Source organism: Pinus tabuliformis, chromosome 5_1 (genome assembly GCF_031772625.1).
Source record: "Pinus tabuliformis cultivar Carrire ecotype Pingquan chromosome 5_1, CPIR1, whole genome shotgun sequence".
Lineage (NCBI taxonomy): Eukaryota > Viridiplantae > Streptophyta > Pinopsida > Pinales > Pinaceae > Pinus > Pinus tabuliformis.
The window spans coordinates 651342853-651353697 of NC_142305.1; positions in this window are offsets into that span (position 1 = coordinate 651342853).

The window sequence follows — 10845 nt, forward strand, 5'->3', positions numbered from 1 at the left end:
ATTCAGCAGCTGATACGACAATACAGATCCATCTTTCATCCACCATTTTCACAACCAAGTAAAGAAGACTATGAACAACAGTTTTTGCAGCCACACATGCACAACTCTCATCCATTTTTGGAAGGGTAAGTTAAGGTATGATATTTTCTAACTTTTAACCATTAAATTCCTTGAAAAGTTAGAATAATAATTTTTGGAAAAACTTCACTTCCTTTCCCCTTCCTTTCCCCATTTCACATAACTGCCCAAACCATCCGTTTAAGGGGAAGGATACATTTACATACATACTTTGTCACATTCATATAACATCCACATTCATATATCACATTCTAAACCCCACTTACCTTCAAAATATATTCACTATTACATGAGCATACAAATGGATTTGTCTAAAGTATTTAAAAGTTAATTGGATGCCAACAGAATCATGGTTGTTACACAAGAACCAACCATGATGCATTCCAACAAAAATACTCTGCAATAAAAAGCACATTATCAATATGCAAAGATCATACATTGAATGTAATAAACAAAATATGGTTGAAACACAAGAACCAACCAAGTTGTAGTTCATCAAAATAACGCTTTGCAAAAGTTAAGTAAATGATATCATGCAGAGTTTAAGGCAAAGCTCAAGTACCAAAAAGTAATGTAATAGATTGCATGAGGACATGCAATACCTTCAGTTTGGGGGTATGTTGGGCCTCAAAATAGTCCCTATTTTCACTCCATTATTCACCAATATCTTCACATTTTACCTTCATGTCACCTCCATTCCACCTCCACATCATTACATTTACCTCATCATTGGGTCATAACTATGCTTTTCCAAAGTTTATTAATTCTTAACATTTTAAAGTGGATTTATGGCTAAACTTTAGAAAATAATATGCTTATACTTATACCTAACAATTAGAATGAGTTTGTTGACATGTGTAGGTACAAAGGGAGCTTCCAGGGCATATTTATGTGGCCTTGAAGGATCAAATTCGAATTTGATAAGATAAGCCTCATGGAAAAGATCATGATCTCATGGAGAAGATCATGGACCTCATGGAGGAGATAATGGAGGAGATCATGGAGGATAGGGTTATGTGTCTAGATGGTTGAGAAATGTATGGAACTAAAGAGAGATTAGTGGATCATCATTATGAGTTTGTTATCTCATCCTATTGTATAAATAGGAGTACCTCCTCCATTCCAAAGGGAGGAATCTTGGAGCATGTATCCAAACTTATGATGGAATAGAATAAAGCTTCAATTTACATATATTTCCATTATGTAGTTTTAGATATAAGTTGCCTTAATGTAGTATATGGAATAGCTTGTCACTTTGTTCTTAGGAGAATTGAGCTCACTCTAGAAGGATCAAAGGAACATGTTATTTCATATTAGATCTTATTTCATTTAATTGCTTAGATGTTTGAGGATTTGTTTATGATTGATGAATGAGTTTTAAATTAGAATCTTATCAGCATATGAGAGGAAAACCAAGGGTCTAAGTTAGAATCTCTCTCCATTTGATTTGTATGATAATTGAAATTCATTCTTTTGCTTTTATGTTTCAAGTCATTTCATTTCTTATGCTTATGAATGAATCTTAGTTTAGTTTGGATTAGTACATGAGAGGACAATTAAGAGACTAACTTAGTCTTTCTCTCTCTTTGAATCTGAACAACAATTAAAGTTCATTCTCTTGTCTTCATTTCAAGTTTCTAGTTTTATGTAATCAATGATTTCTCTATGATACTGTAGGGAAGGACAACCAGGACCTCCTTAATTAGGAGCCTCTTCCCTTGCATATTATATTGAATCGTAAATAATTTAGTTGGACATAGAGTTAGTTGCCTACTCCTGCATATATATTGCTGGCACCATCACAAGCTTACGAGTTTCCCTGATTGATAATTTAATGAAAGCAATTTAAGCAAATAAATTGCCCAACAACCAATTTATTCACACATCTATGTTTAAAAGGGACCCATTTCAAATTATGATTTTAAAGAAAAATTTTAAGAAATGGGGGGTTGTTGTACATCACAACAGGCTGCTATAGTTGTTTCATCTCCCGAGTCTAACCCCAAATCTTTCTAAATAGCTGCAGTTGTCTTCTTCTTCTTGCCCTCGAACTTCTTAGGTCTCAGCTTTGGATGCAGAATCCAACAATGCTCATCATCATGCCCCTCCTTTTTACAGTGAGTGCATGAAGCTTTGGCTTTCTGTGCAGTGTTAGCCTTCCTTGCTTTCCACTTCTGTTTTCTTTTCTCCTTGCTCTTGCTTACAATGGGTTGGGATGGTCCCCCAACTTTTGGATTTCCATTCTTTCCTCTAGCTTCTAGATGAGTAGCTTGTACAGATACCTCATCTATACTAGTGGGATTAAACATGAGGATGGTATGCCTCATGTAGCTATGTAGACCACCAATGTACTTCAAAGGAGTCTCTGGTGAGCCTGATGAGATACCCAACATCAATGCTCTCTTTCTGAACTTTTGAGTATACCCTTGCACACATTGCCCTTTCAATTGCCGAAGAGTTTTCCAACTCATCATGGCTTGTTGCATGTAGGCCAATGGATAGAATTGCTTTTTGATTGCAGAAATAAAGTCACTCCAGATAGAGATGGTCTTACCATGTCTTTTCATATCAGCTTGGGTTCTGCCTTCCCACCAAACCAAGGCAGTGCCTCCTAGGCATAGGCTTGCCAGCTGAATCTTACTCTTGTCTGAGTTTATGTTCTGTACCCTGCAATACACATCAATTTGTCTAATCCAATTGTCCAACTTTTCAGCATTTAGCTCTCCATCATATATAGGCAAATCAAATTTAACATCTAGCTTAATCAAAGATGCTTTCTTATTATGCACAGGCCTATTAGGAGGTGTGAGAAAGCTTTCCTCTTTCCCCTTTCTTTTGGATTTGTCATGGAAGTGAGATTCATCTTCTTCTTTCTCTTGCTTAGAACCTAATGAATCTTCAACCTTTTGCTTTCTAAAGTCTCTGTACATTTCTTCTACCATAGACTTTATAGCTAGGAAACTCTCTAGGAATTGAGGGTCTGGCCCAACAGAACCTTCTTCTGACATTGTCTTTCAAGAATAGACTCTCCCAATTTCAGGATTAGTTTCCACCAACTCTCCTTCTCCTAATTTGAGCTTTGATATTGTGAGCATTCACAGCTAAACCAACACAAGCTTGTCTAACCTTACAACCTAGTGCTCTGATACCACTTGATATGATATTCACCTTATGAGTGACATCAGTTTAAGATTTATTAAACAAAGGTATTACAGACTCATGTGTTGATGTGTGTTCTGTGTTATTTAAGCAATGGATCAATCAAATTGCCAATACACAGACATTTAAATGGAAAGACAATAGAGAAATACAGTAAGAAACACAAAGACACAAGAAATTTTAATAAGGAGTTCACCTTGTTCTCCAGGGCTACGTCTCCAGTCCAGATTTCAGTGGTGGCCTTGTTTTATTGTGCCTTTGGGCAAAGAAATTACAATACAGGGACTCAATGTGAGTTCACCTGAAGTAGGTTTCGCTAGCAGGGTGGCTCTTGGATTCCCCAAACCACTGGAGTACACAAACTCTTCTTCTTCCTACCAGCTCTGTGACCTTCTGGTCTACAGTGGAAAGAGCCAAATGTGATGCTCAATCCAGATAGATTCCTCTATGGGATGTATTGAATCTTCAAGCTCTCTAGTGCTTGATGCTGCTGTTGATCAGCTCGGCCCTCTGTCTCTTCTGCTTTGCTTTACTATTCTCTATGTTCAGTCCTCCTCTCAGGGTTCACTGTTCCACTTCTTCTGTCTAATTCTGACTTGACTCTTTCTTATTCCTCTGTTCATTGCTTTAGCCATTCGATCCCTATGCCGGTTCGGTTCCTCTTCCGCCTCTGTCTCTTCATCTTCTGAAGCTGCACTTGGAATTCCTTTCTCGGTTTCATCATGAACGCTTAGGGAGTGGCCACTTGTCCTCCTCTAAATGGCACCAGCATACTTCGTCGATTCATTTCTTCAGTTACGTCGTGGATGAATCTTCCTCCACCATGGCAGTCAAACAAATTTCAAATCCCTTTAAAACGTGTCTTATTTCCCTGTCGATTTCGCTTCTTCCCATCGAGCGCAATCTTAGCTGTCCGATCTGGACCCTCCAGATCTGATACCATACGCACGTTTCACACGGTTGACTTGCTCGACCGATAGCGTGAGATCAATGGTGGTTTTCTCTCACCTTTTCCTGCCATGCATCAATCGGTATATGGATCGCTCTGCTCTCGTCCAAAACCTCTTACCGTTTAAGGGTGTCCCAATCAAAACCGCTGGTTTCCAAAGCGCGGGTCCCACCTTGTACGTTTAGCGCTTTTTCCTTTTCCACTCGCGGTCCTCCTGTTCCCAACACAACCGAGTGCTCGAGCTTCCTCCATTTTGGCCCTGTTTGCCCATCGATGTGTGATTAGCATTAGGCGCTAATCGCGCATCAAAATCAACCTCTCTTTCCCAATCCGGGGCTCCCAAGGGCTACTTTGACCTCTCGCGCAGTCTCCATGGGCCTCAGTCAGTGTGCTTTGACTGAGGTCCTCGTCATTCCACGCTGGCTGCCATTGCCACTGGTTCAAGGTGTCTTTGATCGCTGTTTTGGATTCTTTAGAGATTTGTTCCGACTTGATACAGTGATGGTTCTTTGACATTCTTCTATGGATCCATTTCGGATCACTACTCTTGCTTTTCTTTGTTGTTTGTTTGTTTGCTTATTGTCACTATAAGAAAAAAATACATTGGTGAGGGGCGAAAAATGTCACCATAAGCTCATTGGTGATGGTCAAAAGAGTCTTCGTCACCGAAAATTGAACATCACCAAAAGTGGCGTCGCCAAAAATATAGGTATTGTAGTGACATTCAAAGTCCATCACTAATAATGATTTATAATGATGGATAGTGACCGTCACCATTCCATATGAGCAATGGTGATGAACCATAGCCTCCGTCACCAAAAATTGAACGTCACCAAAGGTGGCGTCGTGAAAAGTATAGGTGTTGTAGTGACATTCAAATTCCATCACCAATAATGATTTATAATGACAGATAGAGACCTTCACCATTTCATATGAGCAATGGTGATGGACCATAGCCTCCGTCACAAAAAACTAAACATCACCAAACGTATAGGTGTTATGATGACATTAAAACTCCGTCACGAATATTGATTATAATGACGGATAGTTACCGTCACCATTTCATATGAACAACAATGATTTATTGTGATGGATCTTTCATGGCCGTCACTATTGGTGCATATAGATGGTGATGTTCGTTGACCCTCACCAAAAGCCGCATTACCATAAGTATAGGTGTTGTGGTGACATTCAAGGTCCGTCACGAATAATGACTATAATTACAGACATCGACTATCACCATTTCATATCAACACTAACGATTTATGGTTACAGACCTTTGAGGTTCGTCACTATTGATGCACATATATGGTGGCGTTCATTAACCGTCACCGTTTCGTTTTTTGGTGACGGTTGAAAAATGTCACCAAAGCTCATTGGTGATGGTAAAAAGTTCATTCCATATGGATCATGTCAGGGCACGATGGAATCGAACCACCAACCTCCTGCTTGTAAAGAAGGTGTTCTTCCATTGAGCTAACACCTTTTAAAGAATTAGACTTTTAAAATTAGACCTTGAAACTTCATAAATTGTAAATTCTACAACATTCAATAAATTAAAGTCTCGACAATATTTTACTAAACAAGCAAAGCAACATCGGAGCTGCAGGTCCCTACCTAATGGTTATGGAAGTTATGAAAAGTGGGTGGAGGGAAAAATAATTATGTATAAGAGAATCAATATGTTAAGTTGAATACTCATTTAGAAGTGAAAGTCTAAAGACATTTATAATCTATAAATGACCTATAACTAGAAAATGCACCAAATATTGCAAAGGAAATGTTATAAGTTGATAACATTTGGAAGAAGAACATTAATGAAGACAAATGCAATATGTTATAGGTTGAGTGAAAGAAAAATCTCAATGTTGTTGTTTGGTGTTTAGATATCTGAATGATATCTTAGCTTCTATGCAAATGTAACATGGATCTTCGGAAACCATGAACGACATATGATAAAAATATATATATATATATATATATATATATATATATATATATATATATATATATATATATATATATATATATATCCCCTTTACATAAACCAACATACAATTTGGAATTTCACAAGTCCACACTCAAAAAATGACACCAACCAACAAATAAAAGAAATTGACTTGGACAGAAAGCAATAGCTTCACCTCCATTCTTGAGTTGCTTTTGTTTATTTGAATTTGACTCATGACATTCTTTATCTGAAAAGGAACCAAAATCATCACTAGTGTTAAATTCATCCAAAATGAACTTTGGATATCCCACTAACATCTGCGTTTTCCTTGCGATGCTTGAAAACCATGGAGTTTCATGTTGATAGTAGAATAAGATGTGTGCTCGCTGCTCAAGAACACATTCCTTATTAACCATTGTTACTTGACAAAAACCAAAGTGACAACACAATATCAGTGTACACAAAATCCCCTACCGAAATATAATCATAACTTAGAAAAGAAGTCAAAATGATGTTCTTAATTAATAGATGTTCTTAATTAATAAACTTTGTATTTGGAAATATTGTTTCTTTAGATTTAAAAAAGACTATGTTGTACAACGCTTCTGTCTATTTATCTAGGCAATTATATCATAGCATATGTCACACAGTAGCAATCTACAGTACCTAAAGTAAAAAGACAAATTTGCTCAAGAAAATAGATTTAGAAAAGAGATTTGAAAACTATAAGTTTGTCATCAAAGCTTTACTTAATTTAACAACAAACTAGTTGGAGTTTGAAAATCAAAATCATTCATAGGAAATGAATAGGACAATGGCCAAAGTCATTATTCATACAAATAAAGCTAGAGTCACTATTTCCATTGCAGATAACTGAAATTTGGGTAGTGGTCTAACAATTAGAGCTTATTTTCTGGGAAGACTCGTCAATACCATCATTTTTTTTCCACGGTCTATTGTGTCTCTAGATCCAGATCAGATAGCTTGCCATTCTCAAGTTCTACCTTTCAAGTATTGATTTCTAGCTCACCCTTTAAAACACAATTCTACCACTCCATTTTATTTTATTTTGTCAAGAGAATTGGCAGGACCTTCCCATCCTCTGTTTTACATAATCAATAACCATCCATCAATGATATAAAGAATAACAGATACACAACAAAGGCCAAAGATGTTCTTGTTGTATACCTATGTTCTAGGACTCATCTGACCTTACTGGTGCAAAGAGCTCACCCTGAAAAATTAACAGCCACGTGGAATTTAGAAAAAAAAATTTAAATCAATCTCCAAGTAAACTCATCAAAATATGAACATCCTTTTAATCAATAAAATCTCCGACTTAAAGTAAAAGTGGCCTAGAATTGAATGTTATATCAACCATGTCAAGTAACTAACATCGGGTGAGAAATAAAATCCATGCATATTGGATTAGTGAAATAATTGATCTGGTAAAGCTCAAAAATAGATGACTTAGAGCTAAGAAACACAAATAAATGACTTAGAACTAAGACATGAGGTTGCCCTTTCAACCCTGTCGTTAAATAACTCTTCTTTATGTCACTTACCATTAAACTTTTTTTGATACTATGTGGAAGTGGTATTGTAACATTAGCCTCAGATAGTCTGTTTCCATGACTACTTCTCAAGATCCACTCCATTACCAGCATTTGGGGCTAGATAAGATACATGAAAAAAGGATCAACATGAAAATCAAATCTACATCCTTGTAAAAAAATGGGAGGAAAAAAAATATCCACAAATTGAAATAGACTGTAGGATACCTCATTCCTGCAACATGATTATCTTTTCATGAACAATAAAAAAATAAATCAGGAGAAATGTAATTTTTTCCACATTTTGACAATGAAATCTTTTGCATATTCTATGAACAATTGATGAAAAAAGTCAGCTAAAGCTTGTTAGCATCAGGATTATAGTAAAACATAAAGGAGCCACTCCAACACATATATAATCCTAAACATAAGTATCTATACATATAAGTATTTATTGAGGACATTGTATTTTTTGAAAATATGGAAGTCAAATCTTTGAAATAACACAATTTATGGTACCACTGCCTTATGAAGTCCATTCATTCGAGTATTTACAAAGTCCATTCAAGAATTTATTCAAAGTTCAAAGTTCAAACAATTAACATGTAGCCTAAAAAAGCTCAGATTTGAAAAGGAGATAACCCAAAGATGTAGAGTATATATCTCACATTTATATATCCTAATTTCCAGACATTGAAATGACACTTTTTAGCATACTATTGTGAATTCAACCCAAAATGCTAGAAAAAAATATTGATGGTTATTTTTCTAATATAGAAGTTTTATACATGCATTTATTTAAACAGTTAGCTTGCAATGTCAAACATATCTAAGGATGCACACAATACGTTGCATCTTTAGCGCTGGTGTGTGAACTTGAGACAACGAAGTCCAACATTAACAATTTGCCTACAATATGCACTAGCAGAATAGGTGAACAATAGTATTGTAGGTATGTGTTATGAATATATGTATTGCAGGCCAATAAGAGTATGGTTGGAACATTCATGTCCAACCCTTCCAATTTTTCCTATAATTTTCACTGGTCTAATAGGTGAACAATAGAACTGTAGGTGTGTATTCTATGTCACTTACCTAAATCCAACACCTTCAGCATAGAAATTTCAAAGAATATGTCCAAAACTGGTAGGTAATTTTCAAAATGAAAGAGTTGGCTTGATTGTTTATGGAGAAGACTAGGTTCTTACATTGTTCAATGTAAATTCATGACACTTTTCCAAGCTTAGATGGAACAAAAGGGAACCAAGCTAGAAGGTTATTTAAAGAATCCTTACTTAGCTAGGGTAAAATGTTAGCCCTTTTTGTCAAAAAGCATAAATGTAAAAACTTTAAGAAATTCAGTGAAGGGACTGCAGAAATGTTCTTATCAAACCACTAATGTAAACATAGCTAAGAAATATTGCTTTGTCGAAGAGACATTCACGGTCAAATTAATAGGAAAGTGACCTTTTAGCATAGTTAATGCACTAGTGCTCATGTCGTAGAGTCCCAGGGCATGCTAGGGACTACAGGGAGTGCTCATGTGCATATAGAGAATAGGTGGGGAGACATTGAGATGTAGTCAGGAGGACTACGAGTGATGAGTAGCAGATACTTGAGGTACCCAACCTCTTGAATTATACCTTGCTACGGGAGCCCCGAAGAGAGAGTAGCAGGACTCGCAGATGTGGGTAGAGACAAATGCAGATGAAGTAGCAGAGAGTGCTACAGTGCAGGAGTCCCTGGGCAGTGCGAGGCTAGCAAGCTGCAATAGTGCGAGCCCTAGTTGCGGTCACAAAGGAGCCCTAGCTGTAGTCATGAAGGGAGACCTAGATGCAGTCTTGAAGGAGCTCTAGCCACAGTCGAAAAGGAAGCCCTAGCTGTAATAAAAGGCAGCCCTAACCGCAGTCAAAAGGAGGATTAGCCACAATGACAGAGAGGCCTAAGACGCAGTCTAGAGAGAGGCCTAAGATGCAGTCAAGAGAGGCATAAATATGCAGCCAAGAGAGGCCAGATACGCAGCAAAAGGAAGGCTCTTATCCGCAACAAAGGAGGCCTTAATCCGTAGCAAGAGAGAGGCCCTTATCAGTCATAAAGAAGAAGCATATAGCCGCAGTCAAGGAAGGTCTAAAGCAACACTCAGAGAGGCCCTAGACACAGTTAAAGGGAGGCCATAGCCACTGCAAGAATGATCCATAAGATAGCAAGAAAGAAGCCCTAGAAGCAACGTGGAAGTCTTATGTTTTTCCGTAGGTGCAACATGTGAAAGAGAGGTTGTTTTGAGTGTTGTTCTTGGGTGCTCTTATAGGGAGAAGGATTGATGTTTGAAGTTTAAGATCACAGCAAGAAGAGGCATTCAACGTGGGTTAAATAGGGTTGTTCTGTAGCTATTCCAGGAAGACTGAAGGGTTTAAAAGAGGCTGAGTATCTTGCTTGAAGCTTCAACTAAAGGATGAAACTCAACTAAAGGATGACTTAGCTTAATAAAGTTCATGATGGCCTTTTACAATCATATACTTATGAGCGAACCCAACTCTTATTATTGGGACTTATCCTAGTGTCCTGATAGGTGGGATATAGAGGACAAATATGATCTCCCTTTCTCCATTACATTCCTCCCATCTTGAAAATCAAAAGGGGACATAATGAATTTCATATACACATACTTAATAGATATATATTCCCAATATCTTGCCATATACTAGTTGCACCTGTTTGAGATAGGTTCAAGCAATTAGTCAATCCAAAGCATGCATATCCCTACTTATTCTCCACAAGCCTCTGGGTGGATCTCTCTATCCCTCTAGTGCCAGTAAAAGGGTTTGGGTATGGTAAGAGTTGCTAGCTAGTTTTTTGAACCTTTATATTTACATCTATTTTCGCCTGGCCTTACCCTACTCTCATCTCTATGCATTCTCAAATTAAACCAACTACATAATCAGAAACTTTGTTCTTGTGTGGTTAATCTCAAAATACTTTTCAAACGTAAAATTACAACATATTGTCACAAGGAGACTAATCATGCTTTAATAGATCAAACTTGACATCTTACATTAACAATTTCCTTTTACGTGATGCCAATATTCTGCCCAGGCCTTAGAACCATGCCTAAAGGGGTGTACTACATGACCAAGGGTTTTAACTACTAGTAAACT